The sequence below is a fragment of the Phallusia mammillata genome, chromosome 5 (genome assembly GCF_965637545.1).
Source record: "Phallusia mammillata chromosome 5, kaPhaMamm4.hap1.1, whole genome shotgun sequence".
NCBI lineage: Eukaryota > Metazoa > Chordata > Ascidiacea > Phlebobranchia > Ascidiidae > Phallusia > Phallusia mammillata.
Window position 1 is genome coordinate 12,227,920 of NC_137256.1, and position 9,540 is coordinate 12,237,459.

The 9,540-nt window shown below is 44.5% G+C and overlaps 1 protein-coding gene and 47 non-coding genes across 48 annotated transcripts in view; 47 read left to right on the forward strand and 1 right to left on the reverse strand.

Moving 5' to 3' along the window:
- The window catches only part of LOC145229560 (complement receptor type 1-like), a 105,739-nt gene that overhangs the window by 18,389 nt on the left and 77,810 nt on the right, over positions 1–9,540 (reverse strand). The gene's annotated exons all lie outside the window — the stretch shown is intronic.
- Trnag-ucc (transfer RNA glycine (anticodon UCC)) lies at positions 14–87 on the forward strand. Its single transcript has one exon. It is a non-coding gene; the product is annotated as a tRNA-Gly (tRNA).
- Positions 163–236, forward strand: Trnag-ucc (transfer RNA glycine (anticodon UCC)). The gene has a single exon. It is a non-coding gene; the product is annotated as a tRNA-Gly (tRNA).
- Positions 311–382, forward strand: Trnag-ucc (transfer RNA glycine (anticodon UCC)). Its single transcript has one exon. It is a non-coding gene; the product is annotated as a tRNA-Gly (tRNA).
- Positions 458–529, forward strand: Trnag-ucc (transfer RNA glycine (anticodon UCC)). Its single transcript has one exon. It is a non-coding gene; the product is annotated as a tRNA-Gly (tRNA).
- On the forward strand, positions 605–676 carry Trnag-ucc (transfer RNA glycine (anticodon UCC)). Its single transcript has one exon. It is a non-coding gene; the product is annotated as a tRNA-Gly (tRNA).
- On the forward strand, positions 752–823 carry Trnag-ucc (transfer RNA glycine (anticodon UCC)). Its single transcript has one exon. It is a non-coding gene; the product is annotated as a tRNA-Gly (tRNA).
- Positions 899–970, forward strand: Trnag-ucc (transfer RNA glycine (anticodon UCC)). Its single transcript has one exon. It is a non-coding gene; the product is annotated as a tRNA-Gly (tRNA).
- On the forward strand, positions 1,046–1,117 carry Trnag-ucc (transfer RNA glycine (anticodon UCC)). Its single transcript has one exon. It is a non-coding gene; the product is annotated as a tRNA-Gly (tRNA).
- Trnag-ucc (transfer RNA glycine (anticodon UCC)) lies at positions 1,193–1,264 on the forward strand. Its single transcript has one exon. It is a non-coding gene; the product is annotated as a tRNA-Gly (tRNA).
- Positions 1,340–1,413, forward strand: Trnag-ucc (transfer RNA glycine (anticodon UCC)). The gene has a single exon. It is a non-coding gene; the product is annotated as a tRNA-Gly (tRNA).
- On the forward strand, positions 1,488–1,559 carry Trnag-ucc (transfer RNA glycine (anticodon UCC)). Its single transcript has one exon. It is a non-coding gene; the product is annotated as a tRNA-Gly (tRNA).
- On the forward strand, positions 1,635–1,706 carry Trnag-ucc (transfer RNA glycine (anticodon UCC)). The gene has a single exon. It is a non-coding gene; the product is annotated as a tRNA-Gly (tRNA).
- On the forward strand, positions 2,027–2,098 carry Trnag-ucc (transfer RNA glycine (anticodon UCC)). Its single transcript has one exon. It is a non-coding gene; the product is annotated as a tRNA-Gly (tRNA).
- Positions 2,321–2,392, forward strand: Trnag-ucc (transfer RNA glycine (anticodon UCC)). Its single transcript has one exon. It is a non-coding gene; the product is annotated as a tRNA-Gly (tRNA).
- Trnag-ucc (transfer RNA glycine (anticodon UCC)) lies at positions 2,468–2,539 on the forward strand. Its single transcript has one exon. It is a non-coding gene; the product is annotated as a tRNA-Gly (tRNA).
- On the forward strand, positions 2,615–2,686 carry Trnag-ucc (transfer RNA glycine (anticodon UCC)). Its single transcript has one exon. It is a non-coding gene; the product is annotated as a tRNA-Gly (tRNA).
- Trnag-ucc (transfer RNA glycine (anticodon UCC)) lies at positions 2,762–2,833 on the forward strand. Its single transcript has one exon. It is a non-coding gene; the product is annotated as a tRNA-Gly (tRNA).
- On the forward strand, positions 3,399–3,470 carry Trnag-ucc (transfer RNA glycine (anticodon UCC)). Its single transcript has one exon. It is a non-coding gene; the product is annotated as a tRNA-Gly (tRNA).
- Positions 3,546–3,617, forward strand: Trnag-ucc (transfer RNA glycine (anticodon UCC)). Its single transcript has one exon. It is a non-coding gene; the product is annotated as a tRNA-Gly (tRNA).
- Trnag-ucc (transfer RNA glycine (anticodon UCC)) lies at positions 3,693–3,764 on the forward strand. Its single transcript has one exon. It is a non-coding gene; the product is annotated as a tRNA-Gly (tRNA).
- Positions 3,840–3,911, forward strand: Trnag-ucc (transfer RNA glycine (anticodon UCC)). Its single transcript has one exon. It is a non-coding gene; the product is annotated as a tRNA-Gly (tRNA).
- Positions 3,987–4,058, forward strand: Trnag-ucc (transfer RNA glycine (anticodon UCC)). The gene has a single exon. It is a non-coding gene; the product is annotated as a tRNA-Gly (tRNA).
- On the forward strand, positions 4,134–4,205 carry Trnag-ucc (transfer RNA glycine (anticodon UCC)). The gene has a single exon. It is a non-coding gene; the product is annotated as a tRNA-Gly (tRNA).
- Positions 4,281–4,352, forward strand: Trnag-ucc (transfer RNA glycine (anticodon UCC)). Its single transcript has one exon. It is a non-coding gene; the product is annotated as a tRNA-Gly (tRNA).
- Positions 4,428–4,499, forward strand: Trnag-ucc (transfer RNA glycine (anticodon UCC)). The gene has a single exon. It is a non-coding gene; the product is annotated as a tRNA-Gly (tRNA).
- Trnag-ucc (transfer RNA glycine (anticodon UCC)) lies at positions 4,575–4,646 on the forward strand. Its single transcript has one exon. It is a non-coding gene; the product is annotated as a tRNA-Gly (tRNA).
- Trnag-ucc (transfer RNA glycine (anticodon UCC)) lies at positions 4,722–4,793 on the forward strand. Its single transcript has one exon. It is a non-coding gene; the product is annotated as a tRNA-Gly (tRNA).
- On the forward strand, positions 4,869–4,940 carry Trnag-ucc (transfer RNA glycine (anticodon UCC)). The gene has a single exon. It is a non-coding gene; the product is annotated as a tRNA-Gly (tRNA).
- On the forward strand, positions 5,016–5,087 carry Trnag-ucc (transfer RNA glycine (anticodon UCC)). Its single transcript has one exon. It is a non-coding gene; the product is annotated as a tRNA-Gly (tRNA).
- Positions 5,555–5,626, forward strand: Trnag-ucc (transfer RNA glycine (anticodon UCC)). The gene has a single exon. It is a non-coding gene; the product is annotated as a tRNA-Gly (tRNA).
- Positions 5,702–5,773, forward strand: Trnag-ucc (transfer RNA glycine (anticodon UCC)). The gene has a single exon. It is a non-coding gene; the product is annotated as a tRNA-Gly (tRNA).
- On the forward strand, positions 5,849–5,920 carry Trnag-ucc (transfer RNA glycine (anticodon UCC)). Its single transcript has one exon. It is a non-coding gene; the product is annotated as a tRNA-Gly (tRNA).
- Positions 5,996–6,067, forward strand: Trnag-ucc (transfer RNA glycine (anticodon UCC)). The gene has a single exon. It is a non-coding gene; the product is annotated as a tRNA-Gly (tRNA).
- Positions 6,143–6,214, forward strand: Trnag-ucc (transfer RNA glycine (anticodon UCC)). Its single transcript has one exon. It is a non-coding gene; the product is annotated as a tRNA-Gly (tRNA).
- On the forward strand, positions 6,290–6,361 carry Trnag-ucc (transfer RNA glycine (anticodon UCC)). Its single transcript has one exon. It is a non-coding gene; the product is annotated as a tRNA-Gly (tRNA).
- Trnag-ucc (transfer RNA glycine (anticodon UCC)) lies at positions 6,682–6,753 on the forward strand. The gene has a single exon. It is a non-coding gene; the product is annotated as a tRNA-Gly (tRNA).
- Trnag-ucc (transfer RNA glycine (anticodon UCC)) lies at positions 7,123–7,194 on the forward strand. Its single transcript has one exon. It is a non-coding gene; the product is annotated as a tRNA-Gly (tRNA).
- On the forward strand, positions 7,564–7,635 carry Trnag-ucc (transfer RNA glycine (anticodon UCC)). Its single transcript has one exon. It is a non-coding gene; the product is annotated as a tRNA-Gly (tRNA).
- Positions 7,711–7,782, forward strand: Trnag-ucc (transfer RNA glycine (anticodon UCC)). The gene has a single exon. It is a non-coding gene; the product is annotated as a tRNA-Gly (tRNA).
- On the forward strand, positions 7,858–7,929 carry Trnag-ucc (transfer RNA glycine (anticodon UCC)). The gene has a single exon. It is a non-coding gene; the product is annotated as a tRNA-Gly (tRNA).
- Positions 8,005–8,076, forward strand: Trnag-ucc (transfer RNA glycine (anticodon UCC)). The gene has a single exon. It is a non-coding gene; the product is annotated as a tRNA-Gly (tRNA).
- Trnag-ucc (transfer RNA glycine (anticodon UCC)) lies at positions 8,152–8,223 on the forward strand. The gene has a single exon. It is a non-coding gene; the product is annotated as a tRNA-Gly (tRNA).
- Trnag-ucc (transfer RNA glycine (anticodon UCC)) lies at positions 8,298–8,369 on the forward strand. Its single transcript has one exon. It is a non-coding gene; the product is annotated as a tRNA-Gly (tRNA).
- Positions 8,445–8,516, forward strand: Trnag-ucc (transfer RNA glycine (anticodon UCC)). Its single transcript has one exon. It is a non-coding gene; the product is annotated as a tRNA-Gly (tRNA).
- On the forward strand, positions 8,837–8,908 carry Trnag-ucc (transfer RNA glycine (anticodon UCC)). The gene has a single exon. It is a non-coding gene; the product is annotated as a tRNA-Gly (tRNA).
- On the forward strand, positions 9,278–9,349 carry Trnag-ucc (transfer RNA glycine (anticodon UCC)). The gene has a single exon. It is a non-coding gene; the product is annotated as a tRNA-Gly (tRNA).
- Positions 9,425–9,496, forward strand: Trnag-ucc (transfer RNA glycine (anticodon UCC)). Its single transcript has one exon. It is a non-coding gene; the product is annotated as a tRNA-Gly (tRNA).

Genomic DNA, 9,540 nt, shown 5'->3' on the forward strand with positions numbered 1-9,540 from the left:
GGATTGATACGACGCGTCGATGGTGTAACGGTTAGCATTGGTGCCTTCCAAGCACTATAGTTCCGGGTTCGACTCCCGGTCGACGCAATTTTAATTCATTTGGTTTGCTCATTTAGTTGGAAAGAAAGGAACTACACACGCAAAATTCGGGATTGATACGACGCGTCGATGGTGTAACGGTTAGCATTGGTGCCTTCCAAGCACTATAGTTCCGGGTTCGACTCCCGGTCGACGCAATTTTAATTCATTTGGTTTGCTCATTTAGTTGGAAAGAAAGGAACTACACTTGTAAAATCGGGATTGATACAACGCGTCGATGGTGTAACGGTTAGCATTGGTGCCTTCCAAGCACTAGTTCCGGGTTCGACTCCCGGTCGACGCAATTTTAATTCATTTGCTTTGCTCATTTAGTTGGAAACAAAGAAACTACACACGCAAAATTCGGGATTGATACGACGCGTCGATGGTGTAACGGTTAGCATTGGTGCCTTCCAAGCACTAGTTCCGGGTTCGACTCCCGGTCGACGCAATTTTAATTCATTTGCTTTGCTCATTTAGTTGGAAACAAAGAAACTACACACGCAAAATTCGGGATTGATACAACGCGTCGATGGTGTAACGGTTAGCATTGGTGCCTTCCAAGCACTAGTTCCGGGTTCGACTCCCGGTCGACGCAATTTTAATTCTTTTGCTTTGCTCATTTAGTTGGAAACAAAGAAACTACACACGCAAAATTCGGGATTGACAGAACGCGTCGATGGTGTAACGGTTAGCATTGGTGCCTTCCAAGCACTAGTTCCGGGTTCGACTCCCGGTCGACGCAATTTTAATTCATTTGCTTTGCTCATTTAGTTGGAAACAAAGGAACTACACACGCAAAAATTGGGATTGATACAACGCGTCGATGGTGTAACGGTTAGCATTGGTGCCTTCCAAGCACTAGTTCCGGGTTCGACTCCCGGTCGACGCAATTTTAATTCATTTGCTTTGCTCATTTAGTTGGAAACAAAGAAACTACGCACGCAAAATTCGGGATTGATACAACGCGTCGATGGTGTAACGGTTAGCATTGGTGCCTTCCAAGCACTAGTTCCGGGTTCGACTCCCGGTCGACGCAATTTTAATTCATTTGCTTTGCTCATTTAGTTGGAAACAAAGAAACTACACACGCAAAATTCGGGATTGATACAACGCGTCGATGGTGTAACGGTTAGCATTGGTGCCTTCCAAGCACTAGTTCCGGGTCCGACTCCCGGTCGACGCAATTTTAATTCGTTTGGTTTGCTCATTTAGTTGGAAACAAAGAAACTACACACGCAAAATTCGGGATTGATACGACGCGTCGATGGTGTAACGGTTAGCATTGGTGCCTTCCAAGCACTATAGTTCCGGGTTCGACTCCCGGTCGACGCAATTTTAATTCATTTGGTTTGCTCATTTAGTTGGAAAGAAAGGAACTACACTTGTAAAATCGGGATTGATACAACGCGTCGATGGTGTAACGGTTAGCATTGGTGCCTTCCAAGCACTAGTTCCGGGTTCGACTCCCGGTCGACGCAATTTTAATTCATTTGCTTTGCTCATTTAGTTGGAAACAAAGAAACTACACACGCAAAATTCGGGATTGGTACAGCGCGTCGATGGTGTAACGGTTAGCATTGGTGCCTTCCAAGCACTAGTTCCGGGTTCGACTCCCGGTCGACGCAATTTTAATTCATTTGCTTTGCTCATTTAGTTGGAAACAAAGAAACTACACACGCAAAATTCGGGATTGATACAACGCGTCGATGGTGTAACGGTTAGCATTGGTGATTCATTTGGTTTGTTCATTTAGTTGGAAACAAAGAAACTACACACGCAAAATTCGGGATTGATACAACGCGTCGATGTGTAACGGTTAGCATTGGTGCCTTCCAAGCACTGGTTCCGGGTTCGACTCCCGGTCGACGCAATTTTAATTCATTTGGTTTGTTCATTTAGTTGGAAACAAAGAAACTACACACGCAAAATTCGGGATTGATACAACGCGTCGATGGTGTAACGGTTAGCATTGGTGCCTTCCAATCACTAGTTCCGGGTTCGACTCCCGGTCGACGCAATTTTAATTCATTTGCTTTGCTCATTTAGTTGGAAACAAAGAAACTACACACGCAAAATTCGGGATTGATACAACGCGTCGATGGTGTAACGGTTAGCATTGGTGCCATCCAAGCACTAGTTCCGGGTTCGACTCCCGGTCGACGCAATTTTAATTCATTTGGTTTGTTCATTTAGCTGGAAACAAAGGAACTACACACGCAAAAATTGGGATTGATACAACGCGTCGATGGTGTAACGGTTAGCATTGGTGCCTTCCAAGCACTAGTTCCGGGTTCGACTCCCGGTCGACGCAATTTTAATTCATTTGGTTTGCTCATTTAGTTGGAAACAAAGAAACTACGCACGCAACATTCGGGATTGATACAGCGCGTCGATGGTGTAACGGTTAGCATTGGTGCCTTCCAAGCACTAGTTCCGGGTTCGATTCCCGGTCGACGCAATTTTTATTCATTTGGTTTCCTCATTTAGTTGGAGACAAAGAAACTACACTCGCAAAATTCGGGATTGATACAACGCGTCGATGGTGTAACAGTTAGCATTGGTGCCTTCCAAGCACTAGTTCCGGGTTCGACTCCCGGTCGACGCAATTTTGATTCGTTTGGTTTGTTGATTTAGTTGGAAACAGAGGAACTGCACTTGCAAAAATCGGGATTGATACAACGCGTCGATGGTGTAACGGTTAGCATTGGTGCCTTCCAAGCACTAGTTCCGGGTTCGACTCCCGGTCGACGCAATTTTAATTCATTTGCTTTGCTCATTTAGTTGGAAACAAAGAAACTACACACGCAAAATTCGCGATTGATACAACGCGTCGATGGTGTAACGGTTAGCATTGGTGATTCATTTGGTTTGTTCATTTAGTTGGAAACAAAGAAACTACACACGCAAAATTCGGGATTGATACAACGCGTCGATGTGTAACGGTTAGCATTGGTGCCTTCCAAGCACTGGTTCCGGGTTCGACTCCCGGTCGACGCAATTTTAATTCATTTGCTTTATTCATTTAGTTGGAAACAAAGGAACTACACACGCAAAATTCGGGATTGATACAACGCGTCGATGGTGTAACGGTTAGCATTGGTGATTCATTTCGTTTGTTCATTTAGTTGGAAACAAAGAAACTACACACGCAAAATTCGGGATTGATACAACGCGTCGATGTGTAACGGTTAGCATTGGTGCCTTCCAAGCACTAGTTCCGGGTTCGACTCCCGGTCGACGCAATTTTAATTCATTTGCTTTGTTCATTTAGTTGGAAACAAAGGAACTACACACGCAAAAATTGGGATTGATACAACGCGTCGATGGTGTAACGGTTAGCATTGGTGCCTTCCAAGCACTAGTTCCGGGTTCGACTCCCGGTCGACGCAATTTTAATTCATTTGGTTTGTTCATTTAGTTTGAAACCAAGGAACTACACTTGAAAAAACTGGGATTGATACGACGCGTCGATGGTGTAACGGTTAGCATTGGTGCCTTCCAAGCACTAGTTCCGGGTTCGACTCCCGGTCGACGCAATTTTAATTCATTTGCTTTGCTCATTTAGTTGGAAACAAAGAAACTACACACGCAAAATTCGGGATTGATACAACGCGTCGATGGTGTAACGGTTAGCATTGGTGCCTTCCAAGCACTAGTTCCGGGTTCGACTCCCGGTCGACGCAATTTTAATTCATTTGCTTTATTCATTTAGTTGGAAACAAAGGAACTACACACGCAAAAATTGGGATTGATACAACGCGTCGATGGTGTAACGGTTAGCATTGGTGCCTTCCAAGCACTAGTTCCGGGTTCGACTCCCGGTCGACGCAATTTTAATTCATTTGCTTTGCTCATTTAGTTGGAAACAAAGAAACTACACACGCAAAATTCGGGATTGATACAACGCGTCGATGGTGTAACGGTTAGCATTGGTGCCTTCCAAGCACTAGTTCCGGGTTCGACTCCCGGTCGACGCAATTTTAATTCATTTGCTTTGCTCATTTAGTTGGAAAGAAATAAACTACGCACGCAAAATTCGGGATTGATACAGCGCGTCGATGGTGTAACGGTTAGCATTGGTGCCTTCCAAGCACTAGTTCCGGGTTCGACTCCCGGTCGACGCAATTTTGATTCATTTGGTTTGTTCATTTAGTTTGAAACCAAGGAACTACACTTGAAAAAATTGGGATTGATACAACGCGTCGATGGTGTAACGGTTAGCATTGGTGCCTTCCAAGCACTAATTCCGGGTTCGACTCCCGGTCGACGCAATTTTAATTCATTTGCTTTGCTCATTTAGTTGGAAACAAAGAAACTACACACGCAAAATTCGGGATTGATACAACGCGTCGATGGTGTAACGGTTAGCATTGGTGCCTTCCAAGCACTAGTTCCGGGTTCGACTCCCGGTCGACGCAATTTTAATTCATTTGGTTTGCTCATTTAGTTTGAAACCAAGGAACTGCACTTGAAAAAATTGGGATTGATACGACGCGTCGATGGTGTAACGGTTAGCATTGGTGCCTTCCAAGCACTAGTTCCGGGTTCGACTCCCGGTCGACGCAATTTTAATTCATTTGCTTTGCTCATTTAGTTGGAAACAAAGAAACTACACTTGCAAAATTCGGGATTGATACAACGCGTCGATGGTGTAACGGTTAGCATTGGTGCCTTCCAAGCACTAGTTCCGGGTTCGACTCCCGGTCGACGCAATTTTAATTCATTTGCTTTGTTCATTTAGTTGGAAACAAAGAAACTACACACGCAAAATTCGGGATTGATACAACGCGTCGATGGTGTAACGGTTAGTATTGGTGCCTTCCAAGCACTAGTTCCGGGTTCGACTCCCGGTCGACGCAATTTTGATTCATTTGGTTTGTTGATTTAGTTGGAAACAGAGGAACTGCACTTGCAAAAATTGGGATTGATACAACGCGTCGATGGTGTAACGGTTAGCATTGGTGCCTTCCAAGCACTAGTTCCGGGTTCGACTCCCGGTCGACGCAATTTTAATTCATTTGCTTTGCTCATTTGGTTGGAAACAAAGAAACTACACACGCAAAATTCGGGATTGATACAACGCGTCGATGGTGTAACGGTTAGCATTGGTGATTCATTTGGTTTGTTCATTTAGTTGGAAACAAAGAAACTACACACGCAAAATTCGGGATTGATACAACGCGTCGATGTGTAACGGTTAGCATTGGTGCCTTCCAAGCACTGGTTCCGGGTTCGACTCCCGGTCGACGCAATTTTAATTCATTTGCTTTGCTCATTTAGTTGGAAACAAAGAAACTACACACGCAAAATTCGGGATTGATACAACGCGTCGATGGTGTAACGGTTAGCATTGGTGCCTTCCAAGCACTAGTTCCGGGTTCGACTCCCGGTCGACGAAATTTAAATTCATTTGCTTTGCTCATTTAGTTGGAAAGAAATAAACTACGCACGCAAAATTCGGGATTGATACAGCGCGTCGATGGTGTAACGGTTAGCATTGGTGCCTTCCAAGCACTAGTTCCGGGTTCGACTCCCGGTCGACGCAATTTTGATTCATTTGGTTTGTTCATTTAGTTTGAAACCAAGGAACTACACTTGAAAAAATTGGGATTGATACAACGCGTCGATGGTGTAACGGTTAGCATTGGTGCCTTCCAAGCACTAGTTCCGGGTTCGACTCCCGGTCGACGCAATTTTAATTCATTTGCTTTGCTCATTTAGTTGGAAACAAAGAAACTACACTTGCAAAATTCGGGATTGATACAACGCGTCGATGGTGTAACGGTTAGCATTGGTGCCTTCCAAGCACTAGTTCCGGGTTCGACTCCCGGTCGACGCAATTTTAATTCATTTGCTTTGTTCATTTAGTTGGAAACAAAGAAACTACACACGCAAAATTCGGGATTGATACAACGCGTCGATGGTGTAACGGTTAGCATTGGTGCCTTCCAAGCACTAGTTCCGGGTTCGACTCCCGGTCGACGCAATTTTAATTCATTTGGTTTCCTCATTTAGTTGGAGACAAAGAAACTACACTCGCAAAATTCGGGATTGATACAACGCGTCGATGGTGTAACAGTTAGCATTGGTGCCTTCCAAGCACTAGTTCCGGGTTCGACTCCCGGTCGACGCAATTTTGATTCATTTGGTTTGTTGATTTAGTTGGAAACAGAGGAACTGCACTTGCAAAAATTGGGATTGATACAACGCGTCGATGGTGTAACGGTTAGCATTGGTGCCTTCCAAGCACTAGTTCCGGGTTCGACTCCCGGTCGACGCAATTTTAATTCATTTGCTTTGCTCATTTGGTTGGAAACAAAGAAACTACACACGCAAAATTCGGGATTGATACAACGCGTCGATGGTGTAACGGTTAGCATTGGTGATTCATTTGGTTTGTTCATTTAGTTGGAAACAAAGAAACTACACACGCAAAATTCGGGATTGATACAACGCGTCGATGTGTAACGGTTAGCATTGGTGCCTTCCAAGCACTGGTTCCGGGTTCGACTCCCGGTCGACGCAATTTTAATTCATTTGCTTTATTCATTTAGTTGGAAACAAAGGAACTACACACGCAAAAATTGGGATTGATACAACGCGTCGATGGTGTAACGGTTAGCATTGGTGCCTTCCAAGCACTAGTTCCGGGTTCGACTCCCGGTCGACGCAATTTTAATTCATTTGCTTTGCTCATTTAGTTGGAAACAAAGAAACCACACACGCAAAATTCGGGATTGATACAACGCGTCGATGGTGTAACGGTTAGCATTGGTGCCTTCCAAGCACTAGTTCCGGGTTCGACTCCCGGTCGACGAAATTTAAATTCATTTGCTTTGCTCATTTAGTTGGAAAGAAATAAACTACGCACGCAAAATTCGGGATTGATACAGCGCGTCGATGGTGTAACGGTTAGCATTGGTGCCTTCCAAGCACTAGTTCCGGATTCGACTCCCGGTCGACGCAATTTTAATTCATTTGCTTTGTTCATTTAGTTGGAAACAAAGAAACTACACACGCAAAATTCGGGATTGATACAACGCGTCGATGGTGTAACGGTTAGCATTGGTGCCTTCCAAGCACTAGTTCCGGGTTCGACTCCCGGTCGACGCAATTTTAATTCATTTGTTTTGCTCATTTAGTTGGAAACAAAGAAACTGCACACGCAAAATTCGGGATTAATACAACGAGTCGATGGTGTAACGGTTAGCATTGGTGCCTTCCAAGCACTAGTTCCGGGCTCGACTCCCGGTCGACGCAATTTTAATTCATATGGTTTGTTCATTTAGTTGGAAACAAAGAAACTACACACGCAAAATTCGGGATTGATACAACGCGTCGATGGTGTAACGGTTAGCATTGGTGCCTTCCAAGCACTAGTTCCGGGCTCGACTTCCGGTCGACGCAATTTTAATTCATTTGGTTTGTTCATTTAGTTGGAAACAAAGGAACTACACACGCAAAAATTGGGATTGATACAACGCGTCGATGGTGTAACGGTTAGCATTGGTGCCTTCCAAGCACTGGTTCCGGGTTCGACTCCCGGTCGACGCAATTTAAATTCATTTGGTTTGTTCATTTAGTTGGAAACAAAGGAACTACACACGCAAAATTCGGGATTGATACAACGCGTCGATGGTGTAACGGTTAGCATTGGTGCCTTCCAAGCACTAGTTCCGGGTTCGACTCCCGGTCGACGCAATTTTAATTCATTTGGTTTGCTCATTTAGTTGGAAACAAAGAAACTACACACGCAAAATTCGGGATTGATACAACGCGTCGATGGTGTAACGGTTAGCATTGGTGCCTTCCAAGCACTAGTTCCGGGTTCGACTCCCGGTCGACGCAATTTTGATTCATTTGCTTTGCTCATTTAGTTGGAAACAAAGAAACTACACACGCAAAATTCGGGATTGATACAACGCGTCGATGGTGTAACGGTTAGCATTGGTGCCTTCCAAGCACTAGTTCCGGGTTCGACTCCCGGTCGACGCAATTTTAATTCATTTGGTTTGTTCATTTAGTTGAAAACAAAGGAACTACACACGCAAAAATTGGGATTGATACAACGCGTCGATGGTGTAACGGTTAGCATTGGTGCCTTCCAAGCACTAGTTCCGGGTTCGACTCCCGGTCGACGCAATTTTAATTCATTTGGTTTGCTCATTTAGTTGGAAACAAAGAAACTACGCACGCAAAATTCGGGTTGATACAACGCGTCGATGGTGTAACGGTTAGCATTGGTGCCTTCCAAGCACTAGTTCCGGGTTCGACTCCCGGTCGACGCAATTTTGATTCATTTGGTTTGTTGATTTAGTTGGAAACAGAGGAACTGCACTTGCAAAAATTGGGATTGATACAACGCGTCGATGGTGTAACGGTTAGCATTGGTGCCTTCCAAGCACTAGTTCCGGGTTCGACTCCCGGTCGACGCAATTTTAATTCATTTGCTTTGCTCATTTGGTTGGAAACAAAGAAACTACACACGCAAAATTCGGGATTGATACAACGCGTCGATGGTGTAACGGTTAGCATTGGTGATTCATTTGGTTTGTTCATTTAGTTGGAAACAAAGAAACTACACACGCAAAATTCGGGATTGATACAACGCGTCGATGTGTAACGGTTAGCATTGGTGCCTTCCAAGCACTGGTTCCGGGTTCGACTCCCGGTCGACGCAATTTTAATTCATTTGCTTTATTCATTTAGTTGGAAACAAAGGAACTACACACGCAAAAATTGGGATTGATACAACGCGTCGATGGTGTAACGGTTAGCATTGGTGCCTTCCAAGCACTAGTTCCGGGTTCGACTCCCGGTCGACGCAATTTTAATTCATTTGCTTTGCTCATTTAGTTGGAAACAAAGAAACCACACACGCAAAATTCGGGATTGATACAACGCGTCGATGGTGTAACGGTTAGCATTGGTGCCTTCCAAGCACTAGTTCCGGGTTCGACTCCCGGTCGACGAAATTTAAATTCATTTGCTTTGCTCATTTAGTTGGAAAGAAATAAACTACGCACGCAAAATTCGGGATTGATACAGCGCGTCGATGGTGTAACGGTTAGCATTGGTGCCTTCCAAGCACTAGTTCCGGGCTCGACTTCCGGTCGACGCAATTTTAATTCATTTGGTTTGTTCATTTAGTTGGAAACAAAGGAACTACACACGCAAAAATTGGGATTGATACAACGCGTCGATGGTGTAACGGTTAGCATTGGTGCCTTCCAAGCACTGGTTCCGGGTTCGACTCCCGGTCGACGCAATTTAAATTCATTTGGTTTGTTCATTTAGTTGGAAACAAAGGAACTACACACGCAAAATTCGGGATTGATACAACGCGTCGATGGTGTAACGGTTAGCATTGGTGCCTTCCAAGCACTAGTTCCGGGTTCGACTCCCGGTCGACGCAATTTTAATTCATTTGGTTTGCTCATTTAGTTGGAAACAAAGAAA